This window comes from Canis lupus, chromosome 8 (genome assembly GCF_048164855.1).
Source record: "Canis lupus baileyi chromosome 8, mCanLup2.hap1, whole genome shotgun sequence".
NCBI classification, from domain to species: Eukaryota; Metazoa; Chordata; class Mammalia; order Carnivora; family Canidae; genus Canis; species Canis lupus.
Window position 1 is genome coordinate 32,655,319 of NC_132845.1, and position 24,911 is coordinate 32,680,229.

Genomic DNA, 24,911 nt, shown 5'->3' on the forward strand with positions numbered 1-24,911 from the left:
TTATCAAGCTTATAACAGCATAGTCTAGGGAGCTATTATGGTCTCAAACAGCTCATGCCTGTGTCACAGAATGCCTTTATAATATTTCTTTGGCCCTGCTTTCTGGATACACACACACACACACACACACACACACATACACGTTAGCTCTCTTTGCTTGGCTCTTAGGCTCTCTTGCTACAATTTATTCCAAAATACTGGCCAGTGGAAAAGTAAACACAAATATTTCCTCAAAGATTATAGTATTCAATGTTCTCCATTATTTCTAGAGTGTCCATATGTCCCTATTTGCCTGAGAAAATCCCAGTTTATATGTTTTCTAGCAAATTAAAAATAGCAATCAATTTCACTAACAAAATTTGTCTGGTTCAGATTTTTGGGTGTTGCATATGTAAGGAGGTACTGGATCCAAGTCAGGTCCTTAGTTCTTAAAAGATGGAATATGTTAAGTATTGTAGATCCCTGCAAGAGAGACAGTCTGGAGCCTGGAAAGGTAAAATGAGGGACACTGGGGTGGCTCAGCACTTGAGCGTCTGCCTTCAGCCCAGGGCATGATCTTGGAGTCCCAGGATCAAGTCCTACATCAGGCTCCCTGCATGGAGCCTGCTTCTCCCTCTGCCTGTGTCTCTGCCTCTCTCTCTCTCTGTGTCTCATGAATAAATAAATGAAATCTTAAAAAAAAAAAAGGAAAGGTTAAAAGAAGCAAGCAAGATGGAAGATAAGTAAACATGATTCAGAGACTCTTGAATCAAGTGGACCAACTCTTGTTGGTCTAATATTATAAGAAATATTAATATTTCTTAATATTAACAAATTAAATCCTGACTTAGGATCTGACTTAGACACAAGCTGTTTTCAGCCTGGTTTGAGATTGTTAGCTTGCAATGGGAGGCCTCTTGTGACCGAGAACACCAGACCTAGGAACTGATGCTTTGACTAAGCAGTCAGGAGTCTAACCTCACAGGATAGCTTGTACAAGAATCGTGGTTAAGAGCCAACCAACATAACCCCTCGGATGTCTGCCCTGAGCAGAACTTACAGCCATATCACCATCACATTCTACTTCATCAACCACAAAATTGTAGGAATACAGAGAAAGGGGCGGGTCACTTACTCGAATGGAGCCTGGTGATCAAGAAAAGCTTTCTGAGGAAAAAGCATTTTACCTAAATATTTAACGATGAGTAGAAGTTTGCTGTAGCAGGGAAGGAGAAGTCACAGGCTATTTCAGGCCCATTTTCATCCGGGACTATGGCTAGACGTCTAGTACATGCCTGGACCCATCAAGGCAGGTCCAGGGCACAACAATATCACCATCTTATTTTCACAGGCAAGATTTTGTTTGTCCTAAACCCTATCACACTACACTTCAGTAGCAGACAGAAGCTGCAAGTTATCTTCTAACATGTATTTCCCCCCCTTGTTTTCTAATTCAAAATAATGTAAGTGCACAGTTTTCCAGTTTCAATTGTCATCCTCCCATCACTCACTGAAACCATATGATTTGACCATGTAAATGGAAGGGTCAAGTTATTAAGTGCTTCTAGGAGGTGTTTACTTTAAAAGATAAGGAGTATAGCATTTTCTCCTCTACCTCCATTTCTCTATCTGTACTGGGAATGTGGTTGGGAGACTGGAGTCCTAGCAGCCAATTTGAACCACAGGAACAGGAGCCACATCCAGGATCCAGGGATGGTGGAGCAATGAGCTGGGTTTACCTGGACCTATTCTCTGAGTCCTGAATGCTCTATTCCTGTACCTATTTCAATCAAAAGAAAAATAAGTACATCTCCTATTTAACTCACTGTGATATTAGCCACACGATCTTAATTGATAAACCTTCTTAAGAATTGTCATCAATTCAGGGAGATCATTGATATAAATGGCCTCACTTCAGTTCCAGGTCATCTCTGAAAACTACCTGAAAATTGAGTCAGATTGAACTAAAAAAAAAAAAAGAGAGAGAGAGAGTTTTTATTATGATTTCTGTTAAATGGTTGTATTCCAAAGCATTTCTTCATTTTTAGGCAAGCTAACTATTCAGCTCTATTTATGGTACATTTTAGGGATAAAAACCAAACATTTAAAAGCCTTTGTGTTTAATGACACAGAAATAGCAATCACTTTTTAAATGTTTTGGGAGTTTAAATCAAAACAACAATGCCATTTCAAGCGGGGATGGACAAGCCTCAGAAGGATTAGGATTTGGGTTCTAATTTGCAAACAGGGCTTGTGTTTGGATTAGGATTTGACTCCAATTTCCCTTTATGGATTTAGGTAAAGCTTTTATTAATCACTCATCCTAAAGAGTGACTTGAGTCTGTGTGGGATGGAACAATAGATATATTTTTATTTAATAAACTCAAGCAAATGAAAACTCTATGAGTGGTTCTGGCTCTTACACCTGAGCTTTCTGCCTCTTAGATGTCAATCGCTCTTTAAGAAAGCATGTCACCTTTTAGGAGTCTATCTATGATTCAATTCTCAGAATTCATTTAGAGTCATTACATTGCAAATGATGTCCATGTTGAAATAATTTCAGGGAATTTGTCTTTTAGATCTAATTTTTAATATGTGTATGTGTGTGTATATTATTATATTATTATGCATTACATGTTATGTTATTAGGTATATTTATTATACCAATGTATGTGTATATAGATATAAAACAAACACTCAAAGAATTCTAGATCAGCAAAATTCTGTACAATAAAATGACAAAATCATCTAGGATAACACATCTGTGATAATACAAATTCTCATGTAACTGCTAATTCAGATATCAGGCCACAGACAGCTGGTCCCTCAGTGCTCACAGCACACTTTGGCAAACAGGGGCATGCTCAGTCTTATCTTCTATGTATGGAGAGAAGGTAAAGGTGGAGGTCAGAGGGGAAAAGAATGGGTAATTCTGTCTCGAAAAGCCGGGCTGGGGCACCTGGGTGGCTCAGTCGGTTGAGCGACTGCCTTCAGCTCAGGTCATGATCCCAGGGTCCTGGGATCAAGCCCCATGGCAGGCTCCCTGCTCAGCAGGGAGTCGGCTTCTCTCTCTCCCATCCCCCTCTCGTGCTCTCTCTCTCACTCACTCTCTCTCTGCCAAATAAATAAATAAAATCTTAAAACAAAAAAGAAAAGCCAGGGTTGGCAGATGGTAGGACCTGGTTTTTCCCAAATTCTCATAGTGCAACTGTGCCCCCAGTGAGAGGTGAATTCCAGCTACCATGAAGAATACTAGTGTCTGCTACTGACCAGGAGCTCCCAACCAGCCCAGAACCAGGATCCTCCCCACAATTACCCAAGGCACACAGGAAACACTAGAAGGCACAGAATAGCAGGGTATAGAATAAAGCTTGATCTACAGATGGAGCTCAGGAATTCCAGCAGGCCAGCTTGAGGGCCAGTCCCTGACAGTCATTTCATTAACCTCTTAATAGTGATTGACTCTATGGACCACATTTATTGTGCTCTGATGGAGTTGCACTGTATTTTAGAAGAAAGGCAAATCTCTTGTGAATCACACTTTGCCCATAATTTCCTGTGAGTTTTTGTGAATACATACGCCTGAGTCCACCCCAGGAAATCCTGATTAGCGTGTCTTCATTGAGACCAGGCATCTGTATTTCAGAAGCTCCCCCAGTAATGATGCTTCACCATATGTAGAATCACAAGTGCAGATTATTGCTTTATGAGTAAATTTTGTCTTCTCAACAAGATGGAAAATTCTTTCAGTTTTAAGACCTGCCTTTATATTTCTCTTGGTTACTCAACAGCAACTGAGACAATGCTGAGCATACAGTGCCACTTTAGTAATATGATGCAGTAGCTCCATCTCACCAATTATTTTCCAGCCCAGTCACCTATCCCTGAGTGTCAATCTGTCCTGGAATAGATAAATGAAATAGTTACAGTCATATACAGTTGTATAGCTGTATGTAACTACATAATGATTACTATAAAACTATAGCTACATGTTTAACTCTAACATACATATATATAACGATGTATAACACGTATATAATCATATATGGGATGAGCCACAAAGCTGTGTGAACCCAACCCAAGAGAACTGGACACAATGAAGACAGTTTTCTATCAGCTGTGGAGAGGAGTGACAGGGCTGAGGAGCCTTGTACCCCAAGTTGTCACTGTAGAGAAAGCAATATCTCTAGTGGTATTGAACATAGAGGTGATAACAAAGTCATAGACCATATGATGTTAGTAGTAAAAGTGCTCAGTAAATGGTGTGGAATGGCCTGAAAAGAGCAGAAATACACAGGATGTACAGTAGCAAGAGCAGGGAGATGACAAGGTCAAGCAAGCAAAGGCTCTGAGCAAAGGATGGGCAGCATCCCTCCTTGGAGACTAGTGATGGGGGCTATTAATCCTGAAGTCCTTCCTACAAGAAAACTGAATGGTGGCCTTCCTCAGGACCACAAAACTGGTGAGGTATAAGGCATATCAGACTATACACATAAGCACACTCAAGGATTCTCACAAGGATTGGTGAAAGTAACTCCTAAAACAATGAGTATTTTGTATTGGCTCATGGGTATTGTTGAGAATTGATATAGGAAATAATACGTGTGGCTGTAAATGTATTCAACAGGTAAAAATTTCTGTTCTTAGTGACACACATTTTGTAGAATTAATGGTTAGTTGTTTTTTTTTTTTTCCTGAAGAGCAATGTGGAATAAAAATTGTATCCCTTTGTTTTATATTAAAAGGGAACCATGGGATTAAAAATAATACTCTGCACACACAAAGTGACTTGATTACATGTAAACATATTTGTTTATTCAGGTATTATACTTTGAAATATCTTTGTATATGTACTGATAAGAAACTAAATACAACATAATGAGTCCACAGCACATTCTAGTAGCTCTTTCTTTAAATTGAGCAAAAGGCCCAATAAGACTCCAAATATATTTCCTTCTCTATCCAATGGAGCAGAGTTTCTCTGTTGTGTTTTTTCTCCATTCAATATAAAAAGCTAAGGTCTCTCACACTGTTGTCATTTGTTTTTGTTTAATTTCTGAGCAGATCTTTAAGTATTTGGCCCTAATAATTGTTTCACACAAATCACATAAAATTATAATAACAGCTGTACTCTTACATAATAATAATAATTTTAATATTTATTAATAATTTTTGTTTTGTTTCATAATAATTTTTGTTTCTTTCTTTTTTTTTTTTTAAAGATTTTATTTATTTATTCATGATAGTCACAGAGAGAGAGAGAGAAAGGCAGAGACACAGGCAGAGGGAGAAGCAGGCTCCATGCACCGGGAGCCCGACGTGGGACTCGATCCCGGGTCTCCAGGATCGCGCCCTGGGCCAAAGGCAGGCGCCAAACCGCTGCGCCACCCAGGGATCCCCATAATTTTTGTTTCTATATGCATTTTATTCTTCACTTAATTGCAAATGATCTCATCAGGATTCTCTCTTTTCCCCTTTCCTTTCTTTTCTTATTTATTCCAACTCATATACATTTTATAAAATCTCTGAATGGAGAGGAGGAGCTATCTGAATAGATGCTGGGTTTCAGAGGAAAAGCGGCAATGTGGACTTTGATTAAAAATATTTGCAGCTCTATTTTCTTGGCCAGATTATATAATCATGTACTTTTTTTTTTTTTTTTTTTTTTCTGCTTGAGAGTTTCTGAACAAAGTAAATGTGGTTGCTAAGAGTATGGACTTTGAAGCCAGACCCCCTGGATTCAAACTCTGGCTTTGCCACTCAAGCGGTGTGACCTTGAAAAACTTGCTTATACTTTCCTGGGCCTTAATTTTATCATCTCTGAAATGAAGATTTTTATTGGTCCTCATCTCGTGAGGCTGTCAGGAGTGTAAAACACACTAATATTTGTCAAGTGATTGTAGCAGTGCTTGAAATAAGTGTTATATACATGTTTAATTAAAGTGTTATGTGCTTGAATAAGGCATAGGTGTTGCAAAATAATAGAAAAAATATATATCTTGATCTCTACCCTCAGTTCTGGCACAAAGATCTTAAATTCCTTGGAGTTATCTGGGTGATTATATTGTCTTTTTTTTTAAGATTTTTATTTATTTATTCATGAGAGACACAATAAGAGAGAGAGAGAGAGAGAGAGAAACATAGGCTGAGGGGGAAGCAGGCTCCCCTTGCAAGGAACCTGATGTGGGACTTGATTCCAGAGCCCAGGATCATATCACACCCTGGGCCAAAAGCAGACACTCAACCACTGAGCCACCCAGGTGGCCTGGATTCCTTTTTGTTCAAAGGAGATATTGCTTATGGGCTCCTGCATAGGGACTGAATGAGGGTAGTCACTGGAAGACCACGCCATGATTAGCAGCCTGGAACTTCTGGGACACCTGGGTGGCTCAGTCAGTTAAGGAGACAATCCTGATTTCAGCTCATGATTTCAGGTTCCTGGAATGAGCTCTACCCTGTGCTCAGTGAGAAGTCTGCTTTAGGATTCTCTCTCTCCCTCTGCCCCTTACCCCCCACTCTATTTCTCTCAAATAAATAAATAAATAAATAAATAAATAAATAAATAATAAATAAATAAATAAATCTTTTAAAAAAATAAAAGAAGTTTATGACTTCTACGCCCACACCTTATCCTCCAGGAAAGGGAAAAGGGCTGGAGATTCCATTAATAATGTATCATGCTTACTTGATGGGACCTCCATAAAAATCCCAAAAGCACAAGGTTGGGGGAGCTCCTAGATTGCTGAACACATAGCGGTGCTGGGAGGGTGGCACACCACGGAAACCCTGTTTCTCTTTCCTATACCTTGACTACTGCATCTCTTCCATGTGATTATTCATCTGAATCCTCTATCATATCCTTTAATAATAAGCCAGCAAAGATAAATAAGTGTTTTTCCTGAGCTCTGTGAGCCATTCTAGCGAATTATCAAACCCGAGGTGAGGTCTTGGGGACCTTGATTTATGGCCAGCATGTCAGAAGTACAGGTGACAACCTGGGAACCTGAATTTGGCATCTGAGGTGAGAGGGGGGGCAATCTTGTAGGACTGACTTAACCTTAACCTTAACTTTAGCCTTTGGTATCTGATGCTATCTTCAAGTAAACATATTAGAATTGAGTTAAATTACAGGACACTCAGCTGATGTCTAAGAATTGCTTGATGTGGGGGGAAAAAACCCAAGCATCTGGTGTTAGGAGTGTTGTAAGTATGTGAGGGAAGGAGAAACAGAGGGAGTGGTTTATCAATACAAAATTTTAGATTAAATATACTTCCCACACGCTTTTCATAACATTATTTGAAACAGTGCATTAATCCATTGCTATAATTATTCATGTAATTCCCCAAGATTGAGAACTTACAATTATGTGATATTAAAAGCAATGCCAGAATGACATGTATTTAGATTAATATTTAATGTCCTTGTCATACTTATCTTAGGGTCAATTTCTATATGTGAGATTTATAGTCACAGCTTGTACATTCATAAGGCTTCAGATGCTGAGTTCAAATTTACCAATTGGACTTCCCCTGGTAGTTTACAAGTGAATATGTACCCACTGCTCACCAACACTGGGAATTATCCTTTCTTTTTAATTCTCAATTTTGAAATAAATTTAGAATCACATATACTTGTAAAATCAGTACAGACAAGCTTGTTTACTCTTCACCCATATCTCTTATAAAATCTTATAAAATCTTATTACATACATTCTTTGGCATTTTATACTAGCTGTTGAATGTTAATTCTCCCTAGCTTGTCAGGTATTGACCAAGTGATAAGACAATGTTATTTATTAAAGTGCCCATAATTGAACTAAATTATGGGTCTTAGGGTCTTTGGGTCTTAGGACTTTCTCTCAAACCTCAAACTGCACATGAACATGGAATACAGTGCCATTGTATAAAAGCCAGTTTTCAGACCACATAGTGGAAATCAAAGACAATTATATGATCGCATTCTTATTGTGTTCAGTTCTGGAAAGCACACAGTAGAGGAAATAATTGAAATCTTGAAGGAGATGCATAAGGGAAGAACAATATAAGGGACAGATGAAAACAGAGATGATTATAGGAAAAAAATAAAAATTGGAGGAGATATAACTTATTCCTAACAATTATCATAAAATGATATTGGCAGAAGGAACACAGTTCATTTGCATAGCTAATTACAGCCAATATGTAAGTTATGCTAGGCATATTGTTATTTCAAATATATATAAAATCTCATTGTTATTTTGCATGAGAGAGAAAACACGCCATTGAATAGAGGTGTATGAAGAGGAATAATAATAGCATCTAGCTCATAACAATTATGTTCATCCTAACGCAGGGCTCAGCATGTAGCTAATACTCAGCAAATAACAGCTACTTTATTTTATTATTTTTATTCTTATCATTATCATCGTCATCATCATCATTATTATTATTATAGTGATAGATTTACTGCTTTAGAAATATTAGACCCATGAGATTTTTAAAAAGGGTTTGAAGATTGGAAAGAGAATGTTAATAGTAGGTGGAAGGTAAGGCTGCTTCAACATATTTCCTTCCAGATCTTATATTCATTTATTATAATTATGGTTTTTTTTATATTCAATGAGATTATCATAGAAAATCTTAAAATTAATCTAATTCAGCTTTTCCTAGGCCTCCCTGAGGAAACTTTCTGACATACCTTTCTTTGCCACTCTTTGGAGGAGCAGCTAACCCAAAGAGAAATGATAAAATAAGGGGGGGGGGCAAGAAATGATAGAAGAAACAAAGAGACTACGTGATCCAAAAACTAGTGACTGGCTTCCTGAGAAATCCAGGAATAATTCTGCTTTAAGGCAGAGAAAAGAAGACCATAAATTATTTTGATGTTTTAATTTGGTTGTGAAGGAATCATGCTGGACCAAACATATAATAATATGTTTCTAATGTTCTTTCTTCCTTTTTGTGGAACCATGTTTCCTATTTTCCAACTTCCACATGGGTGGTCATAAATCACCTTAGCTGTCTGGGATCTGACTCTAATCCACCCAGTTTGGCACCCATGGAATCCTGAAACGGTGTCTCATCTCCCTGATAAATTACTTGTATTCAGCGCTGTACTGAGATGGAATAATATTCCAATGAACTCTTTCTATGGCAATTCAAGTTTAATATATTGCAACTCAAGAATATAATAATAGTTAATTTGAACAAGTCCTTTCAATCATATACCAAAATAAATAATAGATATCAATAATGGAAATTCCAAGCAAGAATTGGGGACCGGTAGATAATATTGGAGGTGTGTCTTTTTTTTAAGATTTTATTTATTTATTCATGAGAGATGCAGAAAGAGAGAGGCAGAGACATAGGCAGAGGGAGAAGCAGACTCCCTGCAGGGATCCCAATGTGGGACTCCCATCTCTGGACTCTGGGGTGACACCCTGAGCCCAAGGCAGATGCTCAACCGCTGAACCACCCAGGTGTCCCTGGAGGTGTGTCTTAATGCTAGACATAAAACGATGTGTTTATTAGAGGAAAGAAAATTGATTTGGGGACTATTGCAAGTTATGTTAAGACATAACTAAGTGAAGTGCTGTTGATGGACAAATAATATGGAGCAGCTCCAGTATAGATATATTTACTATGCTATTGGCACAGGTCAGGTCTATAGTCACAGTTTGTTTTTTTCCTCTGTTGGTTCTGCATGTTTTTCCACTGTTCTAGCTCTTTTGTGGATCTTTAGTGTGTTCCACTTTAGACCAAAGTGGTATCAATGAAGGAATGTCATGAGGGATCGATTTTGAATCTTTATCACTCTGATGAAGACTTGATATGGTGTCTGAATAATGGGAATATATCAGGAAAAGCAATGGCCCCTGAATTTTGTAGAAATCAAGACCTTATAGCTTGGATTATCTCAACTGCACACTCCTTGGAGGTTATCTTATGTAGACTGATAACTGAGGTCCTATCAATACCTCTTAATAAAGATAGCAGATATCTATGCTTAATTTAGTTATTTTGAGGGTCAGGAAAGGATAAAGCTGTTATACATAATTTCTCATCATTTTCTGATTTAATTAACTTCACTGTGATACTCAATTTTAGGACTTAGTCACTTTCCATCAATGATATAAAGATCTCTTTTTAAACTAATTTTCTAATGCTTTAATACAGAAATAACGATGTAGGAATGTATAACCAATTGCCTAAAGTTATTTCAAAATACAATTTCACCCAAGAACAATGAAATGGGGAAAGCTTGACTAATGAATAAATATAACAGAACAAAAGATCACCATACTGAGAATTAAGTTTAATAAATTATTCCAAAAGAAAAGCCCAGGAGAATTAACAGAATAAAGCTATATTTTTAGATTGTAAAAATGAGTTTCCCTAATTTTTATGCAATCAGTTGCTAAGTACAGAAGAAAGAGTAAAAAAAAACTATATCAAAGGTTATAGTGTTTATAACAGAGCACATATTCAACAGACTGATGAGCATAAGAATTTCAAGCAATTAAAATATGTGATGAGGGAGGGTCTTTCTCTGAAATTATCAAAGGTATTTAGAGTTAGAACTTTCTAATAGGTAATTACAATTTCTTCACAGTTGGATAAGTTGACAGGTAGGTTGGAAGAGCTAACATGAATCTCTCACATGGAGTAAAGCAATTGCAGCCAGGTGGGACCCACTGCTGCCATCCACTCACAACTCTGTACCTCAACAACTTGATCAAAACTCAAAGTTTTCATGAGTTTTGGAGGTGAAACAAAATGAATGCCACTGAAATAATTGCTATAAAATTCTAAAGAAAGTAGAAACAACTTTAGTATATGTCCTGGGATTTGTTGTCTTTTGGACATCACTATCCTATGGTTTGGTCTAGAGTCAGATAGATTCCTCTTTATTTTATTTATTTTTCACAAGAATTTAAAGCCACTTCTCTCCTGTGGTAAACAGTGGCATGTGATTTGGTTAAGCAGTGTAATTTTCTTAAGAATGTCAGGCCTGCCTTCTATTTAAGCCAATTTGCACAGCAAAGCAGATGCATAGAAGCTTACTTTGAATCCTTACTTTGAATGTCCTTGTTCAAAATTCTTGCCAGAAGGCATAAACTCTATGGCTTAGTTCTGATGAGGAAATTCAATGACTGCATGAAGAATTTTAAACCTCCATGTCTAAGTCAGTCTTCAATGCTTTGACAAAGTAAAAGCAAAAAATAGCATTATTTTTAATAAAGTACTGAAACTTGCAAGTTATTTTTTAAACAAAATTTGGAGGATTTGTCAAACTAAACAATTGGAGAGAACATTCATCAAGATCACAGAGTTGTTCTTTTATCTTTACTTAATTGCATTTATGCAATCAGTCTGACTGGAGGGAATAAAATAAGACATATCTATAAGGATAACTATTTTATTTACTGAAAATGTTGTCAAAGACATCACACTATAATCTTTTTATGAGAACCCAGAGGAACAATTTTTTAAAGGTATCAATATCAAGAAAATATGTGCTTCTCCTGATCTTCTGGTTTGTTCTAATAACTTTATAAATAAATGCATTGACTCTGCTTTCACTGAATGGAAATGTGACTTAAAGCCTTAGTCTCTTGTTTAACATTTAATTATGGAGAATTTCAAACATATGCAGGATAAACTGGATAGTGCATTGCACTCCCATGTATCTATCATCAAACTTCAATAATTATCCAGTCTAGTTTTTGTGTCATCCAACCATCTCCCACTCTCCATAATTATCATTATAATGACAATTATTTTATTTAAAATATATATCTTACATTTTGTGACTACCACCATGTAACCCAGAGCTTTGTCATGATAAAGAAAATATCCATCTCCCTTCATATTTAATGACTGAATAGCTACTTTTGACATTTATAGATTTTCTTTTTTTTAGAGAGGGAGATGGAGTAGAGGCAGAGGGAAAGGGAGAGAGAAATTCAAGCAGGTTCCATGCCCGGCACAGAGCTGGATGTGGGCTCAATCTCACAAGCTTGAGCTCATGACCTGAGCTGAAATAAGAATTAGATGCTTAATGACTCAGCCACTGTGTGGTTTTTGGCATTTAAACCTGTTTTACTTACTTCTTCCCTCATCCACTTTCTTAGTTCCCTTTTACCCAGATACCTTCTACTTGTTTTTACCTTATTATATCATATTATATTATATTATTATATTATATATATGAATTTTTTAAATTATTTTTATTTTTTGGAGTAAAGTGGTTAAACAAAAAGGGGAATTTTCAATGCATTATTAACAACTGGAAAAAGGTTGACACATCTTTAAAAGAAAAGATTATTTCTAGAAATTTTTTAAAATTATTTCTTAAATGACTCTGAAAGTTCTAGAACAAAAGTGAATATGTAGAAAAAAATGTAGGCACATATTCATCCAGGAAAGCTGTTAAGAATTTATGATGTAAAAGCGTGTTATTACCTTAAAACAAATTTAAGGGATCCCTGGGTGGCGCAGTGGTTTGGCGCCTGCCTTTGGCCCAGGGCGCGATCCTGGAGACCCGGGATCGAATCCCACATCAGGCTCCCGGTGCATGGAGCCTGCTTCTCCCTCTGCCTGTGTCTCTGCCTCTCTCTCTCTCTCTGTGTGACTATCATAAATAAATAAAATTAAAAAAAAAACAAATTTAAGATTAATTTAATAAGCAGACTCAATTTAATGACATTTAGAAGAAAATAAATTTCTAGAATTATGTCATTTTATATAGCCAGCCTATGCTAGAACCCTTTATGTTCATTTTTAGTGGTTTATTCTTTGATCTCAAAATAGTATTTGGTATAATAGGCTACATCCTTTCATGACAAGGTTTGTTGCTTATGATTAGTTAATACTTTCTAACTATGGTAATAGATTACTTTGGTTCATTAATTTAATGGTTTTATTTACAAAACTTCAACATGATCTCTTCATAACATAACTTTAAAATACCTAGATCAGAATCAAAATCACTTCTTAAAATGTGCTCCCATAAAATATTTGGTTATATTGGTTAATAATAATAATGATGAAAACAAAAACAGAAGTAACCTATATAGTAATTGTTATGTACCATCTATATTCTAATTGCTTGAAATATAAATTATTAAATCCTTATAAGAGCTTATTCAGATACATGCAATTATCATCCCTATTTTATAATTGAGAAACTTCCTTATGCCGTACAGAGATTAAGCATTGAATCTCTGGAAACTGATGGTTGGGGTTGAGCCTCAGCATTACCACTTTTAGCCATATGACCTTAGCCAAGTGCTTTTGTTGTCCAATGCTACGGTACTGTCAAAACTAAGTAAGTTACATGAACTCTCTTTCTTTTTCTCCCTCTCTCTCTCTCTTTCTCCAGGGATTCTCCATGTAGCTTGGGCTTCATAAAGCAAAGTGATCCTAGGCTATTCATACATCTATGTCTCATAACATAGATATACATAAGCCTCACACATTATCTTTCTTTGTCATCAATATTTGGCACCATTGGTGTATGCATGCAGTATCTAACCTCCTTAATTAACCTTTATATTATTTTTAAAAAATTAAGTATTTTAAGAAACTACTTTCTGAAAGGTAAGCTTTTTGTTTTGATTCTTTGAATGAAGAATATCTAATACTTTTATGCTTAGATGTCCACAGGCAACATCTTTTCTGCTGGCTCTGTTGAGTAGATAGTCTGTGTTGTACAAACCTGTATAAGTGAAATAGTACAGAAATGTATTTACTTAGAAATTAATTAAATAAACCAATGTGTATAGATGACTGAAAATATGATAGCAAAATATAAAACAAACAGAAGCTGAAAGAACTTCATTAAAATAATATGAAAATTTCACAGCTTTTACTAAATGAGCAAGTGACTAAAAAAAATTCAGGTTAGGTGCTGCTACCTCCAAGTGGACAACAAGAAAAGCAAATCAGGGGCACTACAGCTCAGTTTTCTGGGCATTAGGTGTTTCTTGGATATTAAAGTGAAGTGGAAAGAATATGAAGAAGAAAAATGTCATAAAAACTTGGAGGGAAAACATGGGGTTATTTTCATTACATAGTGGGCCATGAGGTAACTTGATGAGTTAAATGGACATCAGCCACTGAAGGGACACTGCTATCATTAGGAGAAGACAAGATTATCCCACTTGTGGATCATTGTTAACTTCTCTTCAACCCATTCTTCTTTTATATTCCAAACACTTTTATTCCATATCTGCTGAGTCTTTACGATATCAGGGTGAGTGGCATGAGAACCACTAATTTTCTTTAACAACAATTTAAAACAGTTTATAACAAACCCCAGCTTCTGTCTCTGCATTTACTCAAGGGGCTTCTAGAGGGATATTTGTGTTCCTTCTTATCTTCTTTATTTGTATTTTAAAAGGCAGGGCCAACTAAACTCCTCCTCTCATTCCTTTTTCTTTCTAACTCTGCATCACTGAGTGTAGTAAAGGCAAACTCCTCAATCTGCCCCTGAATCCCCCATCTGATAATAATAGTCTTTGGAACACTCTGATCTGGTATCTATCAATAGAAGACTAATTGGTGGATAAGAGTTTTCTAACAGTAAATCGCCTATTTTTAACTTATACTTAAAAAAAAAACGAGTAAAATATTATCTTCCTTTTTTTCTTTATTCAAGTGTAAATTATATTAATTTAGTGTTTTTTTTACTAACATTCAGCAAAATTTATAGTAGTTTACTCAGAAGTGCATAGAAATTTTCTCAAAAATTTATAGGAGTTTGCTTTCATAGCATGAGTCCTCCATGTGACCCCACCCTCACCTTAGTACTAACTGTTAAAAGATAAACATGAGACATGCAAAAATTTGAAGAGCTTTTTTGAGCAAATATCTATTCCAGTTGGGCAGTACCAAACCAGAAGTGGTTAGGAGTTCACCAACAGGAGAGAAGGTGTAGAAGCACAGAGGGGAATAATTTGAGTGGCTATGATTTAAAGCCTAGTTAGCTCTTTGTGATTGGTGGCCTCTAGGTTTTGATTTCATAAGCTTGCGGCATTTACCGGCTTAGATTTTGCTTTGCTTACTTACCCTGCCACAGCATCAGAGCTACTGCAGTCTAATTGCCTCCTTATTTAATCAATTTAGCACAACTATACTATTTCTTACTTTACAGTTCCTAAAAACAATTAGTGCAATATCACTAAAAGTTTCTTATTAAAATGCCAATTGTTAGCTGGGAGTAAAGTGGGAAATTTAAGAGAATCTTCCCTAACACATATTTGTGCAAAAGAGTTTACTATTTAAAATGCTAATAAAAAGATAATGCCTAGAAGGTTTCTGCCTTGGAAATGTACAATGAAGATAAGATTGCAAACAAAATGTAACTTCAATGTTCACTAGCCTGTGGATACAAAAATAGGTCACAAATTGGCTAGTGGCCAAATGATGAGGGCCTGAAGCTCCCCTGGCCACAAACCTCAGTATGTCCTTCACCAACAGACCACAAGGGGGTGCCGTCTTGGCACTCACAGGAGTTCAAGCAAGCACTACTGTCAGAAGACAGTAGAAGCCACTCCGTGCCCTGAACAGCATTCTTGGAAGTCTGTTCTGCACCCAGCTGGCCTTCCCTGCCTCGCCCCCACCATGCCATCTAGCCCTGTATTAGAAGTATTCCTTCAATTCCATTGGGCCACTCAAGACGCAAAGAATTCTGGTAGGTTCTCAGCTTGCTGCAAAGAGAGAATGTGCCAGTCTTCTGTGTATCCACATTCAGAATGGGCTTGCTTAAGTCTGATTTTTCTCTCATCACACACAGAGCCATTTCTATCCTCAAGGTAATTGTGTGTACCTAAATTAACTTGGAATTGGGGAAATTCTAGAATTAGCTGTCCTGCTGATCTCAGAACTATTTGAACTCTCTTTTGCCTGGCTTTTCCTTTTTCCTGTGCAATGCATTTTTGCTTGGAGACCCTGTATGCCTTGCAGAACTTTAGCTTGTATTGGCAGCTAGTCTCTCTTGTACAAATTTTATGTATCTGATCTTGGGTTGAAGACCCAAGATTTATTTATTTTTCTCCCTGAGATGCTCCATGGAAGCCATAGAAAGCAGTGGATGTGGACAGATACTTAGTTTTGAAAGAAAAGATGTTGGCTAAATTTACATGCTTATTTGATACCAGCTAGCACCCCATTTCCATAACCACTGGAATGGTCTTTAGAGATGCAGTCTTATAAATAAAGAAAATGACACCTAGAGAAGCCAAATAATTTTTTAATCTCATATACATCAACTGATGACACAGTCCAATGTCATCTCCACTCTGCTTGATCCCTTGGAATACATAAATTCACATGAAGGGTAGACAGTGAAAAAGGAACAAGAAGAGAAGAAGAGGTATGCAAGTTAGTGTTTACATAAGGGCTAGCATTTGATCGTGACCTTAGCTTCTTGAAAGTGGGAAGGGAAAGCAGCAAATGGAAGAAAAATCGTCACTACTTCAGAACTACAAAAAAGATGTTCACTGACATAAGTATGTCAAGGACACAGAATAGAAAATTGTTTCTTAAAACCTTAATCACTAGATCACTGTAAGGTATGATAAAAGAATCACTGCTACTTTAAAACATAGCTTTTAACTCAAATGGTGCATAATCAAAATATAATTAGGGCCAACATTTACTCCCATGGCGCATATGTAAAAAATTTCGCTCCAAAAAAAAAAAAATGGGGTAGGCATTTTGGGCAATGCTTATCCTTATAACATGTTTTTATGTTTATTTTAGTCTTTTCTTTTTTTATTTTCCTTTACTTTCTGCTTTTCTTTGAGCCTGTGTCCATGGACTAAATAAGTAAATTTTTCAAAATTTTTCCACAGACCCATGCAAAGGAAAAGATGAACAGCAAAGGAGTGTGGTCTCTCCATTTCTGTGGACAGAAAGGATGAGAAATACCACTCAAAAACATTAATTTCACAATAAAGCAAGGCCCTTCCCATGTAATGGAGCCTACATCCCTGCCAATAACAGTTGCTGAGAATAAGAAAAGGATTAAGTGAACATTTGCTTAAGGGTGTTTTTATATAATAGTAGTGCCACCTGACTGAAAATACTTTTGCCACTTGAGTGAAAATAGCTTCTCCACTCCCATAAAATATGAATTTATGTGATCACCTGGAAATGCATTAATTCATTGTAATTGGTCGACAATATGCTCATGTGTTATAGACTGAAAAATAGCATTAATACATTTATGGAGGTGAAGGTCTTTTTTTTATACTTCCTAATGAAATTAATTGCATATTACAATTTTATTGAGTTTTTAATCTTCCATTTTTCCTTACTTAATGAATCTTTTATAATCTATAAAGTAAATTATAACTCATGAATATCTGATTTTAAAATCAACTGAAATCAGTAAGGAAGGGAAAATAAATACGGGTAAATCCTTATTCAGACATTATTTGCATGCACATTTATAAACATGAATGTTTATATATAGTATGCTAAATGTCTATGTACAAATATAAACGCAAGAATGGATACAATTATATGGCTATCAACCAGTAAAACATTCAGTGCACATTATACTTTGTGGAATATATTTTGCCTGGATGAGTTGAAACAGATTGTATAATAAAATGAACATGGCAAAAGTGGGTTTTAAGTCAGGAAACAGAACAGTAAAGCAATTTCCTGAGTTATTTAAATGCTTTCAATGAGAAATGTCATTACATACTTGAGTTACACTGGCATATAATTACATGAGCATCACAAATAACAATGTCTTACTAAGAAAAACAGAAGTTATTATAGAAAAATTATTTCCCATCATGAATCTTCCTTTTAAGCTCAGGTAAATACACACAAAGAGGATTTGCATGTTTTCAAAATTAATTCTAGTCATTAAACCATCAATTATTATGATTTTTAAAAGTTTGTTTCTAATTACATTTTTAGAAATCTTCCTTAGTCTTAGTAAGATTGTGTATTAAATATGAAATAGCAATAATTATTTCCTGAAAGCTAAATTCAATTAATATTTTTATTCAAAATTATTATAATTATAGAAAAGGTAGTAAAAGCATAGGTTACATTTCTAAAAAGTTATCTATTGTTCTTTGTATTAAAGTTAGATATTTGCTAGAATTCCAAGATATCTATTCTATAGTTATAAATTATTTAGAATGTAAAAAATCACAAGTGACTGTTTCTCCCACTTTAATGATGATAAAGATTCTACAAAATCATAACTCGGAGTCTGTAAGGAGCTAAGGTCACAAGGTAAACCAGATAAACTGAATTTTTAAGTGTGACAAAACCACTGAGTAGAGAAGGCTATATGAACTGTTTTACCCTTCAGTAGAGCAATGGAGGAATTAAAGGTAATTTTAAAAAACGGATAAAAAGAAAAGAACTGATATTTCAATGAATTGTTTAAGACTGCTACAGAGCAAAATATCAGTTTAGAATCCCTGGAGTCCCAGATACAAAAAAGTCAATCAATAACAAATGACCAGCTTTTCTCCATTGGTTTCCACTGGTGATTACCAGAAAGACTGAGGAGGGCAAAGATAGGAGAAAGCTCCCCTCAGTGGTGCACAGAATGTTTTTTTTTTTTTATATCAAGCAAAAATTATAAATAGTAGAAATACAAGTCATCTAGGGATGACTGGGAGGTTCAGTTGGTTAAGCATCCAAGTCTTGGTTTCAGCTCAGGTCATAATCTTAGGGTAATGGGATAGAACTCTGTGTCGGGCTTCCACTGAGCATGGAGTCTGCTTGGGATTCTCTGCCTCTCCCTCTGCCCCTCTGCCCCATTTTACACATTTGTGCGTGTGCTCGCTCGCTCTCTCAAATAAATAGATAAAACCTTAAAAAAAAAATACAATCACCTACTGCTGGAGGACAGGGAGAAAGCCTTTCAACTCCTTGCTTGTATACAAAAGTTGGCTGCTGCTGCAAAGAAATAGGAAAAAAAGCCATCTGCCACTGGAAGAAAGGTAGAAAATCCATGTGAGACAGGCCCTCCATCAATACGAAGTGCCAAGGAGGAAGTGGTGGGGGACACTATAGGACACAAGTTTTTGCCAGGTATAGAGCAGAGCCTAGCTGCCACTGGGAGGAGCGAAGGAGACAAGACAAGAATGCTGAGAAAAGACTACTGAGACTGGAAACTGAAGCAAGAGAGGCCTGACTCCCACCTGACTATGAACCTGACACAGAGTAGTAAGCAACATCAGTAGATCACCGGAAATGGGGAAGAGGAAGGAGAGAATGTCTCAGTGGTACCTGTGTGCAGGGTCTGCCAATAGCTGAGGATAGAGCATGAGGCATCAACTCAGAAAAGAAAAACATTTCTGCCCATAGAAGCACAAGGTTGCACAAGTCCACCATTGAAACGTACCACCAGTAATTATAGCTCCAATAAAACTCAAACCCAGCTCAGCTATTGATTAAATTAACGTGGACCCCTGCTAAATGGTCTGACAGAAGAAAAGGTACACCCATTTCTGGATAGAAATACTATTTACTTCTGCCTCTAATGTTCTGTTACACCCAACATGTACCACTCAACCAAAGAATGTACCCTTGACCCTTGGGTTAAGAGTGCAGAATCCTTTGCAGTTGAAAATCTGCATATAACTTTTTACTCTCGCAGACTGAACAATGAATGGCCTACTGTTGATCAGAAACCCTACTGATAATATAAAAAGTTGGTTAACACATATTTTGTATGCTATAAATATTATGTATAGTATTCTTACAATACAATAGGCTAGAGAAAGGAAAATGTTATGAAAATCATAAGGAGGAAAAATATATCTCCAGTACTGTATTGATTGAAAAAAAAGTCTGCATATAAGTGGATCCATGCAGTTCAAACCTCTGTGGTTCAAGGTCAACTGTATTATGAGACATACAAAATAACATAACAAAAACGATCTATTGTCAAGAGAAGAAACAGTTAACAGAAAGAGAAACAGACATGGGTCAGAAATTGGAACTATCAGAGAAATACTTTTAAATGATAAATGTGTTAAAGGTTTCTTTTTAAAATTTATTTTAGAGAGAGAGAGAAAGAGAACATGAGTGGGAGGAGAAGCAGAGGGAGAGGGACAAACGAACTCTGCTGCACCAAGCACAGAGCCCGACATGGGGATCGATCCCAGGACTCAGATCATGACCTGAGCAGAAATCAAGAGTCCAAAGCTTAACTGACTGAGCCACCCATGAACCCCAAATGTGCTGAAGATTTTAAAGGGAAAAGTGACCAAGTATGAGTTTGTTGTGATGTGATGAAATTCAGAAAAGAAATGAAATGAAAGCTTGAAAAAAGAAATAGAAATGCTAAAACAAAGCAAAACATTATATCAGAGATGAAAAACCACTGCAATGGACTTTTAAAAGCAGACTAGCTATTGTAAAGGAAACAGTACTGAAACAGAGAATCAAGAATAAAAAACAGATACGTGCTTTCTATATCCACAGGATAAATATAAAACACTCTAAACTATATTTGTAGCCAGACTCATGATAGAAGAAATAAGTAAAAGATCAAAAGAAATATTTTAATAGATAATGTCTGAGAATTTTCCAAAATTAATTTAAAAACAAAAAACAAAGATACAAGAATCTCAAGGAACTCAAGCAGTACGAATACAAAGAAAAACACAAATATTCTAAAACCCAATGGAAATAGAAAATCTTGAGAGAAAAGAATGTTTATAAATAAGTAAATATCATCAGACATCTCCTCAAAATGTAGGTGACATCTTGAATGTAGTAAAAGAAAAAAATAAAGCGACATCTTTAAATAATGAACTATAAAACTGACAAACTACAGTTGTATACTGAGAAAATAAACCTTTCAGAAATGAAGACAAAATAAAGATTTTTTGGGATGCCTGGGTGACCCAGTGCTGAAGCATCTGCCTTCAGCTCAGGGGGTGATCCCTGGGTCTGGGATCAAGTCCTGCATCTGGCTCCCCACATGGAGCCTGCTTCTCTCTCTGCCTATGTCTTTCTGCCTCTCTCTGTGTCTCTCATGAATAAATAAACACAATCTTTAAAGTAAAAGAAAAGTTTTTTTCAGAAATACAACAGTTAGCTAGCTGGCATCAGATAGGAACAAGAATTATTCAAATGTTTTTCAGACAAAAGGAATATGATAGATGGAAATTTAGATCTAAAGGAAATTTAAAAATCAAATGTGGGAAAATATAAAATATTTTCTTTAACATTTTAAAAAGATGGCCTTATGAAGAAAAATATAACAATGTATTTCATAAACATGTGAAATTTATAGGCAAGTAAAAATAAAATGTACAGAGGAAAAAACACAGAGGATTGAATGGGCAGTGGAATGTATACTGTTGCAAGTGACAGTTATAATTGAGATAAATTAAAGACAGACCTTGTAATTGGTAAAGAAAAGTTTTTAATTGGTGCATCTAAAAGGTACTTATAAAAAGGAAACAAAAATTACTAAATTGACATCCATCCAGCTTCAGCTCTGATGTGTAAAGAACCTGAAATAATCACCTCCATCTTCTTGAAAAAAACAAACGAACAAACAAAAAATGCTGGACTGAACCAGAAATTCAGTAACTTTTCTCAGACTCCCCAGATTATGGAAACCATAAGGCAAACTGCCACTCCAACATCTAGAGATAAAGGTGAATCCATAATGTCACAACCAAGACTTGCTTTTCTAGAGCACAGGACTTTGAGACACATAAATAGCAATTTTGACAAAAAGCTGGTGGCTGAGTGCACACTGTTGGGAAAGCAGGAAACTCCTCAAGCAGCAATCTCATAGGTCCCCACAATTGTGTGGGCCTCATATCCAGGAACCTCACTGGATTATCATCCTGATGATCTGAGAAATATCCCCTCTGTGGTCTCACAGCTGAAGGGGAAAAGCAATCCTTATGAAATGAGACAAATGATCAAGGAAGAAAAAAATACCTACACCAATATTGGAAAGGATAAAGAGAATTTCACCATAGTTTCTACAGACAGTAAAAATGATAAGAAGGGATACTATCAACAACTTAGGTTCGTAAATTTGATTTAGATTAAATGGAAAAAATGCCTGGGAATTAAAAATCTGTCAAAAGTTCAATGAAAAAGAAGTAGATAAACTGAATAGTTCAGTATCAGTTAAAGCAATTGAATAGATTAATTGAATTTTTAACTTAAAAAACTTTCCCACAAAGTAAACCCTAGTTCCAGATGACTTCACTGTGAATTCTACCAAATATTTAAGAAAAAACATTCTACAAAGACTATTCCGGAAAATAGAGGTATAGATAATACTTGCCCACTCATTTTATGAGGCTCGTTTTTATCTTAAAATTAAACCAAAGATATTACAGGAAAAGAAAACTAGAAACCAATATCCTTTGTAAACATGGAAAAAAAAGTCCTTGCCAAAATAATAACACAAGGGCCACCTGGGTGGCTCAGTCAGTTAAACACGTGACTTTGGCTCAGGTCAGGATCTGGGGGTCCAGGAATCATGTCCTGTGTGGGGAGTCTGCTTCTCCCTCTCCCTCTGCTCCTCCCCTCACTCGTGAATGTGTTCTCTCTCTCTCTCTAATAGACAAATAAAATCTTAAAAATTAAGTTAAAAAATACTAACACAGTTCATCAAGTGGAATTTATCCTAAGAATGAAGTGCAGATTCAAAATTCATCAATGTAAATTACTGTGTTAACACATAAATAAGGAAAACATGATAATATAAAAAGATTCAGAAAAAAAACTAAGCAGCCATGCATGACCAGAAAAAAAAAAAAAACTATCAGCAATCTATAAATTGTAGAAAAATTTCTCAACTTGATATGCAACCTATAGTTCATACTTGATAAGAAATGGCTGAATTATTTTCCTTTAAGATCAGAAACAAGCTAAGAACATCTGGTCTCAACATTTTATTACAAGTCTTAGAAAGTGCTATAATGCAAGAAAAAGAAATAAAAGTCATATAGACTGAATAGAAGTAAAACTGCTTTTAATGGAGGACAATGTAATCTCATTAGTAAATGATCCCAGGGAGTCTACAATTACTAGAACTAATAAGTGACTTTAGCAAAGTTGTAGGATGCAATGTCAATTTGAAAGCTCAGTTGCATTTTTAAATATTAGCAAGGAGCAATTGGAATTGAAAATTTTAAATCTCATTTACAATACCGCCAAAAATGATGCACATCACATGGTATAACACTAAAAAAAAAATTGAAAGACTAATACATGAAAACTACAAAATATTACTGAAAAAAAACGAATGAAGATTACCTGAGAGATAGATATATTTGTGAGTTGAAAGACTCAATAGTAATGGGACACCGGGTGGCTCAGCGTTTGAGCATCTGCCTTTGGCTCAGGATGTGATTCTGGGGACCTGGGATCGAGTCCCACATCGGGCTCCCTGCATGGAGCTTGCTTTTCCCTCTGCCTGTGTCCCTGACTCACTCTCTCTCTCTCTCTCTCTCTCTCTCTCTGTCTCTCATGAATAAATAAATAAAATCTTACAGAAAAAGAAAGATTCAATAGTGTTATGATACCAATATCCTCTGAGTTGACCTATAGAGTCAATGTAATTCCAATTAGACATGATGATTTCATTTATGTAAATAATTAAATCAAGTTATATTTTTAGAAGTTGAGTGAGTCAGGATAATTAGTCTAGTTACAATCATCAAAATAGGGCACAAGGCAAGCACTATGCTGCTGGTCATGTTTTTTCTTTGTGGTCTATTGCTGTTTACAGGAGTGTGTTTGCTTCATTAAAATCAAGGGGCCGCTGGGTGGCTCAGTCGGTTAAGCATCTGCCTTTGGCTCAGGTCATGATCCCAGGGTCCTGGGATGGAGTTCCATGTCAGGCTCCATGGAAGCTTGCTTCTCCCTCTCCCTCTGCCTGCTGCTCCACCTACTTGTGCTCTGTCTCTGTCTCTCTCTCTCTCTCTGACATATAAAAATTTTTTAAAAATGCATCAAGTCGGATACTAAAGATATGCTCTTATTTCTCTATGTATATTATTATTTTTTAAAACTGTCTTCAAAAATGAAAAAAAGGAAAAGGAAAAAGAAGACTTCTGGCAATTATCTCATGAGAATAGTGATTAGCAATTGGAGATTGTGAAATAGAAGGCAGCATGGGCCAACAACTCTTCCATTTTTATCCAATTCAATGTACAAGACAATTTGAACTTGCAGTGTGCAGGTAAACTCGCTAAAGGCAGATCAAACTAAAACATTTTCTTCCAAATCTATGATGTCCCTATTACCCAGGGTATTTTAAAAATAACATTTGTAGTGTTAGTAGTTAGCAAAAGTGCACAATAATTTCTCAACCCATATTTGAAGTTATTACACAGGCACATGAGCCATCTAGACAACTCTTTAAATAACTCTTTGCTTCAATTTGATGCCCATGAGGTTGATAATTCAGAAGCAATGAGAAATTTTTGAGACTTGGTTATGTTTACAATGTTTTAATACTGTGCATCTAATTAATAGCAGACAGAACTTCAACCTTCTTGTCTATACACTTGGGTAGGAATTAATGTCATGCAAAGAGTGTTTTAAATATCTAAATCCATATTTTTTAAAAAGATTTTATTTATTTATTCATGGGAGACACAGAGAGAGGCAGAGACATAGGCAGAGGGAGAAGCAGGCTCCATGCAGGGAGCCCGATCTGGGACTCGATCCCAGGACTCTGGGATCACGCCCTGGGCCAAAGGCAGATGCTTAACTGCTGAGCCACCCAGGTGTCCCCAAAATCCATATTTTTAAAAAAATTTGTCCCCACCTTGGACACAAGTATTTAAAATTATTGCTCTGATCATGAGAAAAGTTTTGTGTAAATAGTATTCAATCTAAGTGAGACTCAACTTAAATCAAGTCTTATTCTTTGTAATAAACAGGGAATAATAAACAAAATTAAGTAGACATTAAAAAGA